Source organism: Vombatus ursinus, unplaced genomic scaffold, assembly GCF_900497805.2.
Source record: "Vombatus ursinus unplaced genomic scaffold, bare-nosed wombat genome assembly UNPS02011649.1, whole genome shotgun sequence".
Classification (NCBI taxonomy): Eukaryota; Metazoa; Chordata; class Mammalia; order Diprotodontia; family Vombatidae; genus Vombatus; species Vombatus ursinus.
The window spans coordinates 3,915,618-3,927,523 of NW_020951427.1; the positions used below are offsets into that span (position 1 = coordinate 3,915,618).

An 11,906-nucleotide genomic window follows, 5' to 3' on the forward strand; every position below is an offset into this window, starting at 1 on the left:
TCAGAGAACACAAACAGAAGAGACAGAAACAAAATGAAGATTTATTAATGAAATACTAAAGAATATGTGTGTCAAAGACTAAATTATAGAAAAAATAACTATGAAAGAAAATGATAATGATGAAACAACATAAAATTTTTGGAATGTAGTTAAAGGAGGTGGGGAAGAGGAATTGTATTCCTAAAAATATGCATTAACAAAATAGAAAATGAAAGGGTTAATACACCAAATATGCATTTTATGAAATTAGTGTAATCTTTGGCTCAAAGACCATTTGCATAAGATTCTTTTCATTGACAGGGTTTAATTACTTATACTCTTAGCCTACGTAAAAGGCAGAGTTGCCAAGAGCTTGGGAGATGAGATCCATCTTCAAAAGAGATGATACACAGTTTCAGATTGCCTTCAGGACCCGAGAGAGAGAGAGGAAGACTCTGAGAAGTCAACATGTAGAGTAGTCACTACTTTGAGCATGTATCTATCCCTAGCTTATTACACTAGAAATTTGTAGGAGATATCTAGACATACTGTGGACACATAATCTACCTGGGCAAAATACAACACACAATACCATCATACTGTAGAAAATCAACATAATATATAAACAAACCCAAAGAAGCACAAAATATGAGAGACTGAAATTTAGAGGAGAAATTAATAACCTAGAAATGAGAAAGACTATGGAAATGATAAACAAAACTGAAAGGTAATTCTTTAAAAAGACTAACAAAATTGATAAAACTTTAGCCAATATGATTAAAAAGAAGAGAGCAGAAAACCAAATTAATAAAGTTGCACATGAATGAAGTAAACTCAGGAAAAAGAAATAAAAAAGAATTATTAGAACCTAGTATGGACAAATATATGCAAATAGAAGTGAGAACACAAAAAATATAAAAGTATGCCTTCAAAAATATAAAATACCCAAGCTCACAGAAGACTAAATAGACTCCTTAAACCATCTAATCTCAGAAAAAGAACTAGCTGTAAAGAAACAACCACAAACCCCTCCCACCACCCCTCCTGATGGATTCACAAGAATTCTATCATACTTTCGAAGAATAATGAGTACCAATAGTACATAAATTGATCTCAGAAATAAAGTACTCTACCAGACTACTTACTACTTTTATGAGGTAAATATACTCCTACTGTAGAAAAATAAGGAAGGATAAAGCATAGAAAGGGAATTGTAGACCAATATTGTTAATGAATGTAGATTTAAAAAATTAGATAAAATCCTGTTAAAGGAACCATAACAATTTATTCAAGAATTCAATCATTATCACAAAGTTGGATTTGTAACAGAGATTTAAAGATGGTTTAACATTAGGGATAAAATTAACAATCATATTAAAAAAATCTAAAACCACATGATTATCTCAATAGATGGAGAAAAAAGCCTTCAAAAAAAATACAACACATTTATGGTATAAAGTGTAGAAATAGAGGGACCTTTTCTAATAACATAGAAAGTCTCCATTGAAAAGTAAAAATATAATATTCAATTTAGATCCAGTAAAAATTTTCCCATTAAATACAAGAATAAAGCAAGAATGCTCACTCTTCTTCCTATTAATAGATATAATTATAGAAGTAATAGCGATCACAATCAGACAAGAGAAATAAATGAAAGGTATGAAGATAAGCAAAGACAAGATAAAACTACTGTTTGCTGATGACAGAGTAGTTTATTTAGACAATCTTAGAGAATCAGCAAAGACACCAATTGAGACAGTAGCTTTAGCAATGTCATGGGCTACAAAATAAACCTACAAAAATGAATAGCATTTCTACATAAGAATAAAAATATCCAAAAGGCAATAATAAAAAAGGAATTTCCATTCAAAATATATACAAAATACATAAATTATTTGGCATTCAACCTGCCAAAACATACAAAAGACTTGAATATATTTAATTCAAAGTCCTACTCAAGGAAATAAGAAAAAAAATAATTTAAATTGGAGGAATATTCAGCAATGATGACTGAATCATGCCAATATTATAAAAATTATAATACTATCAAAGTTATACTTTTAATATTATGCCAATCAAACTGTCAAAAGGATACTTTCCAGAACTTGAAAAAATAATCACAAAATTTGGAGTAACAAAAGATTGATGAAGAAAGATGGAAAAAAAAGGTAGAGAGGAAGGGTCAATGTCACGTTCCACTTTGAACTATAATAAAACAGTAGTCTTCAAAACCATTCTGTATTCATTTAAAAATAGAATAAATGAATGGAACAGAATCACAAACAGAGGAACTTGACAATTTTCAATAAACTGGAAAACATAAATCACTTAGGAAAGAACTTTCTGATAAATATTCCTAGGAAAACTGGAAAAGTAGTATGGAAGAAATTAGGTTTTGACCAATGTCTTAGCCATATTCCACAACAAATTCAAAGTGTATATTTGACCTTAATATTAAAGATCATACTATAAGAACTTAGAAGAAAAGCAAATCATATACCTTTCACAGCTATAGATGGGAGATGAATTCTTAACCCAACAAGAGATAGAAGCAATTACAGAAAAGAACATAGAGAACTTTGATTATATGAAACTCAAAAGCTTCTGCACAAACCATATTAATGAATCTAAGGTAGAAGGGAAGTGGTCAGATTGGAGAAACAATATATATATATTTTTTGCATATCACATTTCTTAGATAAGAATTTTAATATAAGTTATATTGACAAGTCTTAGATGGACAAATGGATGCACACACACACACGTGTGCCTAGGGGTGTGTGTGTGTGTGTGTGTGTTTGTGTGTGTGTGTGTATAACCAGAAGCCAAAACCCCATAGACAGGCAAGTTGTTAAAGGATAGGAACAAAGAGTTCCCAAAAAACAAACAAAAAAGAATTATCACCTATTAATCATATGGAAGAATCCTCCAAATCACTAATAACAAGTGAAATGCACATTAAAACCACTGTGAAATTTCATCTCATGCCCAGAAAATAAGCAAAGGTGACAAAAGATGTGAGTAATCAATGTTGAAGGAGTCAAGGGAAGATAGGGACACTAGTGCATTGTTAATGGACTTGTGCAGCAATGCAATCAGTTTAGAAAGCTATTTGGAAATATGTAAATAAAATGATTATAATGTCCATATCCTTAGACACTATGATTTCACTACCAAACTTATATTCCCAAATTGCTATTATTAAGAAGACTGTATGTGTGTGTAATATATATATATATACATATATGTATATGTAGACAGATATATGTAGATATAGGTATTTATGTATATATACATATATGTATACATGTGTATGTGTATAAATGTATATATATGTACACACATATATTATAGTGACACTTTTTGTGATAGAAAAGAATTGGAAGCATATTAGGTGCCCATTGATTAAAGAATGTCTAAACAAATTGGAGTACATTGCTCAATAATAGAATATTACTATGTTGTAAGATATGACAAATATCTTACAACAAGGAAGATTTACATGATGTAATATAGAGTGAAATAACTAGACCCATGAAAAAAATATGCACAATGATCAGAGCAATGTAAGTGGAAAGAAAACCACAAAACATCAAAAGTGAATATAGCAAAACTGGAGAGAATGAGCATGGCTCCAAAGTATATGCAGACAGTTCTTGCTTTACATAAATGGACCATTCTGCAAACCTTTATGTAAAGCAAGTATTACCTAATGCAGATTTGCCTATGGAAGTGGGAAAGGGAAGGAGGAAGGGACAGAAGAAGGAAGGAAGGGGGCCTCATACAGTAGAGGGAGGGTTCCCATGCACAGCATTCAAGGATCCTTCAGCACGGTGACAAATATGTGGTATTCCAGGACAGAGAGAGAGAAGACAGACACTCAGGCCAATGTCTCCTCTCTCAACATTGGAGGTCTCAAGCCAAGCCCCCTATCTGGTGGTTCTCTCTGTGAGCATGCATTCTTATGCTTTTATTTAGAGGGGATATTTTCAGGGTTTTTCGGGAGTGGGGGGTCCAGGAGCTTAACTGAGGGGCAGGAGCAGAGAGAGAGCACAGTACTCTATAGTAAAGTTAACATAGATTTTTTTTTTGAATGCAGATTTTTTTTTGAAGAATTCTTTTCATAAAGTAGAATTTGCATAATGTGAATTTACATAAAGCTGAATTGTCAGTATATGAAAAGACACCCATTTCCCATTCATTTGTGATATGGGAGGTCCAAAGTTATGGTACATTGCATTTTCAAACTTTTTTGTGTTTTGATCAGTTTCACTTATTTTTTTCCTTTCCTTTTTTTCTTTTTAAACAAGTATTCTTTACTATATGGGATAGCCCTCAGATGGGGGGAGGAACAGAGATACTAAAAGAAATTCCGATTATCTAAAAAATAGAAGATATCACAATTTTTATTTTAAAAATTATTTGTGGAAAGTGAAAGATCTCATTATTTGATATAAAATTGCCAATAGATCTCTTTTTGGGGGTGGGGAGTAAGGTGTTTAAATGGGCTTCTCATTAAATCCAATGAAATTATTATTAAAAATAGCACTAAACTACTTTAAGTATATTCAAATGATTTGGTTACCTGCTTCCTTAATTAAATTGATGAGGCAAATTATTTCCTCATCCCACCCTGACATTAAGTGACATTTTGTATGGCATCTGATATTTTTTATGGTAATTCAATAATTTTTGATTTATATACAGCAAGTTGATTTGTGAAGTACTTAGATGTCAGAAAAATACATGTCAGCAAATAGTAAGTAATCTTTCTGATTTATAAGTGCTATAACTAACAATCTGAACATAGGTGGCTGTATATTTTAGATGTTCCAAGGGAAAATATTTAGTTGCTAACTTGCCTTATTTATGCCTGGTGTAAAACTAGGTGTGTGTGTGTGTGTGTGTGTGTGTGTGTGTGTGTGTGTGTGTTTCCCTATCGCTAGACATCTCTTAAAAGGAAATAAAAATATAATGCAAAATGATAAGAGTCCCAAATGATTAATTCTTAAGATTAGAGCTAACATTATGCCAGCTATAAGAAGATGCAGACTTTTGTGTATTTTGGACCAGACTAGTGATTTCATTGCCATAAACAACTCTGGTTGAAAACTTGTGCTAACATATGCACATGACCACTTGTTCTATATCTTACAGTCCTAGAGAGTTGGTAAGAGGGGGCTGAGAAGTATTTATTTGCTGAGGTCACAAAGATAACATGTTGGGATTTGAAAGCAGAGATAGTATTTGAACCCAGGTCTTTTTGATTCTGAGCCCCTCTATATCCACTAAGAAATGCCACTTCTTTTTCAAGGCAAGCAGGATTCCTTCCATTAAGGATATAATGGTTCTAGAAACATTTTAAATTGATGAATTTATGAATTACATAATATGAGTGGATATTTTAAGTGACTGTTGTAGTATTTATTATATTATCAATGATCCAGGGCCTCCCAAAGATCCTATGCTCATGAAGAAGGGATTTGATCTTGCTCTTGCCTCCAAAGGGCCATTTTTCTCTCTTTGCCTTATAACATTCCACTTGGAATGCTAAGAAAAAAAAAAACAACAAACCTAAATTTAAAAAAAAATTGCCAAATATAACTTATGTCTAGGTTTCCCCAAATGAGGAAAATAGGATCCTCAAATGTTGTACAGACTTGCAAGATATTACATGGATATGAAGTTGGACAACTTTTATTTTATTGCACAGAAAATGCATGAGGTACAGAAGACTGAGGAGCTCATAAACAGATACAAAAGACACACAAAGCAATCAGAGCCTATCAGCCTTGCTTCCTGTCCCTGTACCCTGAATAGAGGTACACTCTCCTATGGAAGACAGTCACACTGTGGGGGCTGATGAACAAGCAATCCTTTTTCTGTAAGTTCTGCCCTATCCAAATAACTCACTGCCTTTGTTCTCCAACTAGGATGCTAAGCACATGCATTCAAACAGGAACAAGCACACCTCAATGTGCCCCATCCTACACCAAAGGATTTTTGCCCTCTCTTGCCTTAGGTAAGAGTAATCTTTGGATCTAATCCTGAAAGTATTCAGAAAGTGCAGCTAGGTGGCACAGTTGAGTCTATAGTCAGGAAAACTTGAGTTCAATTTTTATCTCAGATATTTAATAGTTTTATGACTCTGGGCAAGTCACATAACCTCCCTTTGCCTCAGTTTCTCCATCTGTAAAATGAGGATAATTTTATTTACCCTACCTCCCAAGGTTTTTTGTTGAGGATCAAATGAGATAATAATTGTAAAGCACTTAGCACAATACCTGGCATACAATAAGCAGGTTTATTAATTTAATTGTTAAACTAATTATTTTAAATTTATTATTACTTATTAACTGATTATTAAAGTGTGATTATTTATTAAAAATAAATGCTTCTTGTTCTTGTTCTTCTAGTGGTGGCATCTGGTTAAGGAAATGGTGCAGACAACAGCATCTCCAACCTTATTTCCTACTAGAGTCAATTTGATCTCCCCAATGTCATCTTTTTTAGGCAATTGGGGTTAAATGACTTGCCCAGGGTCCCGCAGCTAGTAAGTGTCAAGTGTTTGGTCTGAGACCAAATTTGAACTCAGGTCTTCCTGACTTCTGACTTCAGGGCTGGTGCTCTATCCACTGCACCACCCACCTGCCCCTCAATGTCATCTTCTTACTTTGCACATTATTTTCCAAACTTGAAGTATTTTTTTTAGTTCTATAGAATCAGAGATTATTGGATCCAGGATGAATTGTAGAGTTCTTTTTGACTTTTTATTACAGATAAGGAAATTGGCCTTTCCATCTATATAAATCTAGTCTTTTCTTTGAGACCCAATTTCCATCTCCTTTCTCTATGAAGCTTTCCCTAACTACTTCAGCACTGGCTGCAATTCTCTTTGCTTCGTTATTTACAATCTATAATAAATCTATCAATTAACAAGCATTTACTAAGCACCTACTATATGCCGGGCACTGTGTGAAGTAGTGGGTGAACAAAGACAAGTGAAAATAGTCACTGTTCTGAAAGATCTTACAGTCTAGGCAGGAGAGAAAGCATTCACCCATGTAGTAACATGTAAAATGGAAGCATGTTGGTGGATGGAGTGGGGCACTAGCAGTTGAGGGGAATTAGGAAAGGCCTCATGTAGAAGGGAGAGCTTGAACTGAGCCTAGAAGGGAAGGAGTGATTCTGAGTGATAAGAGAGAGGAAGTAGATTCTAGGTCTGTGGGATAGAGAGGAAAAAGATGCAGAGTCCTGTATGAGGGATAGGAAGAAGATCATATAAACTGGCCTTTAATTTCATATTGTTTTACATTTTGACTTTTTGTTACTTACATGTTAGCCTTTATTCCCCAAAAAGATATGCAGTGCTTGAAGCCAGCAGTCATTTCTTCTATTTCTGTACCTCTTACAGACCTATGTATAATGCTGAACATATGCTAGGCCGCCATTTCATGCTTGGGGATTTATTAATCATTCAGTTCATTTTTTTGGTAAGTGATAAATGCATATTGAGTGTGAGGCAGGCTTTTGACCGGAGTCCTGTTTTGTAATGGCCCTCTCTGTTTTCCTCTTTCCTCATCTCTGTGAACTATATTCTATGTATCAATGTCCTCTCCAAAGCAGTAGCAGGAAGTCTCAAAACCCTAAAATACAGGATAATGGAACAACCCTAAGCCACCAATTATATTGGGGTAGTCATCAAGCCATTATCTCTATATTCATATTTTTTTGTGTTCTACAACACTGGGACCATAAACATCTCCCTAATACTACCCATGTCAACATAAAAGCAAATAGTCCTAATAAGCTTTTTTTTTCTTAACGTCAATTTTTCAGGGGCATTTTTCCTCAGTTGCTTTTTATTTTATTTAGGTTTTCATAATATGTTCATATAGTAATGAACTTAATAAGCACAAACATTTTAATCAACAAAGAACAGATGCAAGGACGGAAGGAAGGGAGGGAAGGAAGGAAAGAAAGAAAGGAGGGAGAAAGAGAGGACCAGGTATTGTGCTAAGTACTTTATATTATCTAATTTGATCCTTGCAACAGAAAAATATGACTGTATATGAATCTGTGAACTTGTGTTATATATAGTTAGATTTTTGAAGTCAATATGGAATTGACAAGATAGTAATAAAACTGTCCTGCTTATCTGTCACCTCCTGAACTCCCTTCTTCTTTCTTCTGTGTAATTTTTAGTGCTCATTGATACTCCCTTCCTTCCTTCTTTTCTTCCTTCCTTCTTTCTTTCCTTCCTTCTTTTTTTTCTTATGCAACTATCACTACTCAACAACTCCCCACCCCACCTTCATAGATGTTCTCCCTTCTAACAAATAAGTATAATAAAAAAGATGAAGTGCTTAAAAAATTTTGTTTGGCATCCTTGAGCCAGGGTCATGCTAATTTCTGAATTGTTCCTGTTAATACAAGTGCTGAGACTAAGTGAGCACACAAGTGACTGTTTAACAATATGATTAGACTGAAAATTGAAATATCTTATATCAAGATTGGATTACTCTTGTTTTTCCCTAAAAATTATCATCATTTAATCCCCACAATTCAAAGAAACTGCTAAACAGACTATTGTAGAATTAGACTTATGAATAGTGACTGATTTGGGATTTAATACAAATAATATTTTGGGAACTGAGAGAAGAAAAAGTAAACACCAATGCCAGAAATAAGCCAGTGGGTGCCATGAGTTATCAGAATTCATCTAAGTTATACTGGTGAGAAGAAAAAGAAGTCTTCTTTACAATGGTGTTTTTCCAGACAGGGAGCTATGTCCATGTTACCTATAGGCTCAAGTCTGCCTACATTTCTGGCTGTGGAGGTGACAGATAAAAGTGCTTCTTGCCTCAGAAGGTGGATGACAGTATTAAGTTCCATTTCTATTGCTACTACCTTATAAGTATTACCTAGCATCTTGACTTAGCTTTTGACTTCCTGTTGTCTATAGCTTTGTCTTGAAGTTTTTCCAGACTGCAACATTATGTCTAGGAAATGTAATCTGAGAAGCTTCTCCCAATAAGCAATACTCTGAGTTCCAAGTATCATGGCAAATGAAGTCCTGGGGCCTTCTTTGGATGTGATCACTGCAGATACAAATAGGCCTAAAAGTTTAAGGAAAAATACCAAAATTTGCTTCCAATTTTGTTGTCATTAGTGACACTGGATTATAGGAATTTTTTTAGTTTTCTGTATGTTAGAATAAGCTCTAATCCTAGCAATCTCTTAATTCAGATGTGATGTAATGAAATGAGACACTCATAGACCATTAAACAGTTTACAAAGTAGTTTTACTTTGTCCCAACACAACAAGGATAAGCAACAAGGATACTGTGGCATTCAGCTTCCCTGGACACCTCCCACCCTCATGTCCTTATGGAAAAAAGAATATGGTCTAAATCTCCAGAAATTCACCAAATCAGAGAGTACACATAGGTGGAACTTTTTATATCCTTAGATCACCAACCAGCTTCTGGAAACAGGGGCTAATTAGGGACCACTCTGTCTGCTTTTGCAGAAAACTAATCCCTGTCACAAGAGGGAAGGTAGCAGGGTGGGTCTAACCCATGTTGTGGGAAAACACTTGTACATATTAGTTCTATGACACTGTTCGATTTCACAGAATTGACCATTTAACTTAGGGTGATAATGGCATCACTCTATCCAATGCCAGTCAGCTATTTTATTCAGTCAGCATCTATTAAGTGTTGACTATTTTCTAGGCATTATACTGAGCACTATGCATACAAAAGAAAAGCTAAAAGAAAAAAAAAGAAAAGAAAAAATACTCTTTTCTCAGGGATCTCACATTCTAATGGGGTAGGTAAAAGAACTCTGTACATACAGAATATCTACAGAGTTAGACAGAAGGTAATCTCGGAGGGAAGGAACTAGCCGTAGAGGAAGAAGGGAAGAGAAAAGACAAAGGCCTCCTGCAGATGATGGGATTTGAACGAAGTTTTGAAGAAAGCCGACAAGGCCAGTTGGGGTAGGCCGTGGGAGAGAGTATTTAAAGCATGAGATGAAAACATGGATGAAAACATGGATAAATGAATGAATGAATGAATGCTCTTCTGGATTTCATAATTTCCAGAAACTCATCATTTTTTAAGATGAAATCAATTCTGAAACATACATCTTTAGAATGCCACCTGAAGCTTAGCTATTACTATTACTACCACCAGCATCATCACCATCACTATTACCACTACTACAATATCAGATTAAATAATAAACTAGTCAGTGAAACACAGGATATAGCTAGAATTTATGGGCTAACCATTACCACCAGAGCTATAGTTAGTAACGTAAAAGTGTTCATCTTAAATAGAGGTTATAAAGTTGAGCCAGAAATTTTTGTATCACTAACTAGTTAATCACCTCAGCTAAAGTTTGATGTCTTCACTAAATTCTTGCAGGCTGTAGCTAGTTATGTGACTTTTTATTTGAAGCAAATGGTGGTAATAAAGCCAAGTTACAAAAATTCTTTTATGACAATTAGTATCACCTTTTGTCCAAACTTGTATATACATTGATCCCATTTCTATCAATGGAATTTATCAAAACTAATAGTGCTATTAAGAAACATAATGCATAAACATAGTGCAATTAAGAAACGTAATTCTTAAGTTGATTGGTTCACTTCTTATCAAACCCAAACAGTCTCAGCACTCATAGTTTTGTTTTTTTTTGTTTATTTGTTTGTTTGTTTTCCCCAAATGGGAAATAGCTTGGATCCCAAGTTAAATATCTTAAGTTCAGTATTTTTGAAATTATTTTTAGCTCACACTGAAGTTCATCTGTCATTCTGGTGCAAAAATTCCCCTGCCTTATGAGTTTTTTTTCCATAGTTTAAACCCACAAACTTGGCATTTAAATTTAATAGTTTGTAGTCATTTGCACACTTGAGATTTCCTTGTAAATTTCATCTGCCTGATCACTTAAAAATATTAAATAAGATAAATGCCAGCATCAAAGAGGGATCCCATTGTTTTTACTCCTTCATCTAAAGAAACATTTTTTTCTACTCTTTGTTTCCTCCATCTAGGTCAATTCAATGATAATATCTGCCATACAATCTCATTAATAATACTTTTAGTGGTAGACTTTAGATAGAATATTCTCGAGGACATTTTGAAATTTAAGTAAATTCTGTTCATTCCTTCCCTCTTTGATCACACAATTATTTTCTCCAAGGAACAAATCACATTTAAATAATGTTTCACAGTTTGCAAACTGTTTTCTTCATAATAATGCTAAGAAGTAAACTCTGCATGTTTGTTTGTTTGTTTGTTTTGCTTTTTGGTAAGGCAATCGAGGTTAGGTGACTTGCCCAGGGTCACACAGCTAGTAAGTGTCAAGTGTCTGAGGTCAGATGTGAACTCAAGTCCTCCTGATTCCAAGGCCGGAGCTGTATCCATTTGTGCCACCTAGCTGCCCCTTGTGCATGGGTTCTTATTACCACTTTACAGATAAAGAAACAGGCTCAGAAAGTAAGCAACTTGCCCAAGGTCACACAGATCAAAAAGAGCTAAGATTCAGCTCCGGGTTGTAGCTCCATTGCCTTGTTCATAGCAAAATGCTGCTGAGCAAGGCATGATTTTCTCTCCCAGAAAATATGATATCTTTCTGATTTTTCCTATATTTGAATACTAAGAGGTAGGGAGGTGTGCTGGACAGAGGGCCAGCTTTGGAATTGGGACACATACTATTCTGTGAACATGGATAAGTCACAACTCAGTGCTGCATCCAGTTTTCTAAGATTATAAACTGAAGACAGGTTGCCAATCTAAATCCATTTGTAGAATTCCCTTAATATTTGTTCCCCACACTAATATATCATAGACCCATAGAACGAAGGAAGGAAGGAAGGAAGGAAGGAAGGAAGGAAGGAAGGAAGGAAGGAAGGAAGG

The 11,906-nt window shown here is 34.5% G+C and overlaps 1 non-coding gene across 1 annotated transcript; it reads right to left on the minus strand.

The window, feature by feature from the left end:
• Window positions 1-8,330: 8,330 nt before the first annotated feature.
• Window positions 8,331-8,433, minus strand: LOC114039186. Its single transcript, XR_003568630.1, has one exon. It is a non-coding gene; the product is annotated as a U6 spliceosomal RNA (small nuclear RNA).
• Between the last annotated feature and the right edge of the window lie 3,473 nt (window positions 8,434-11,906).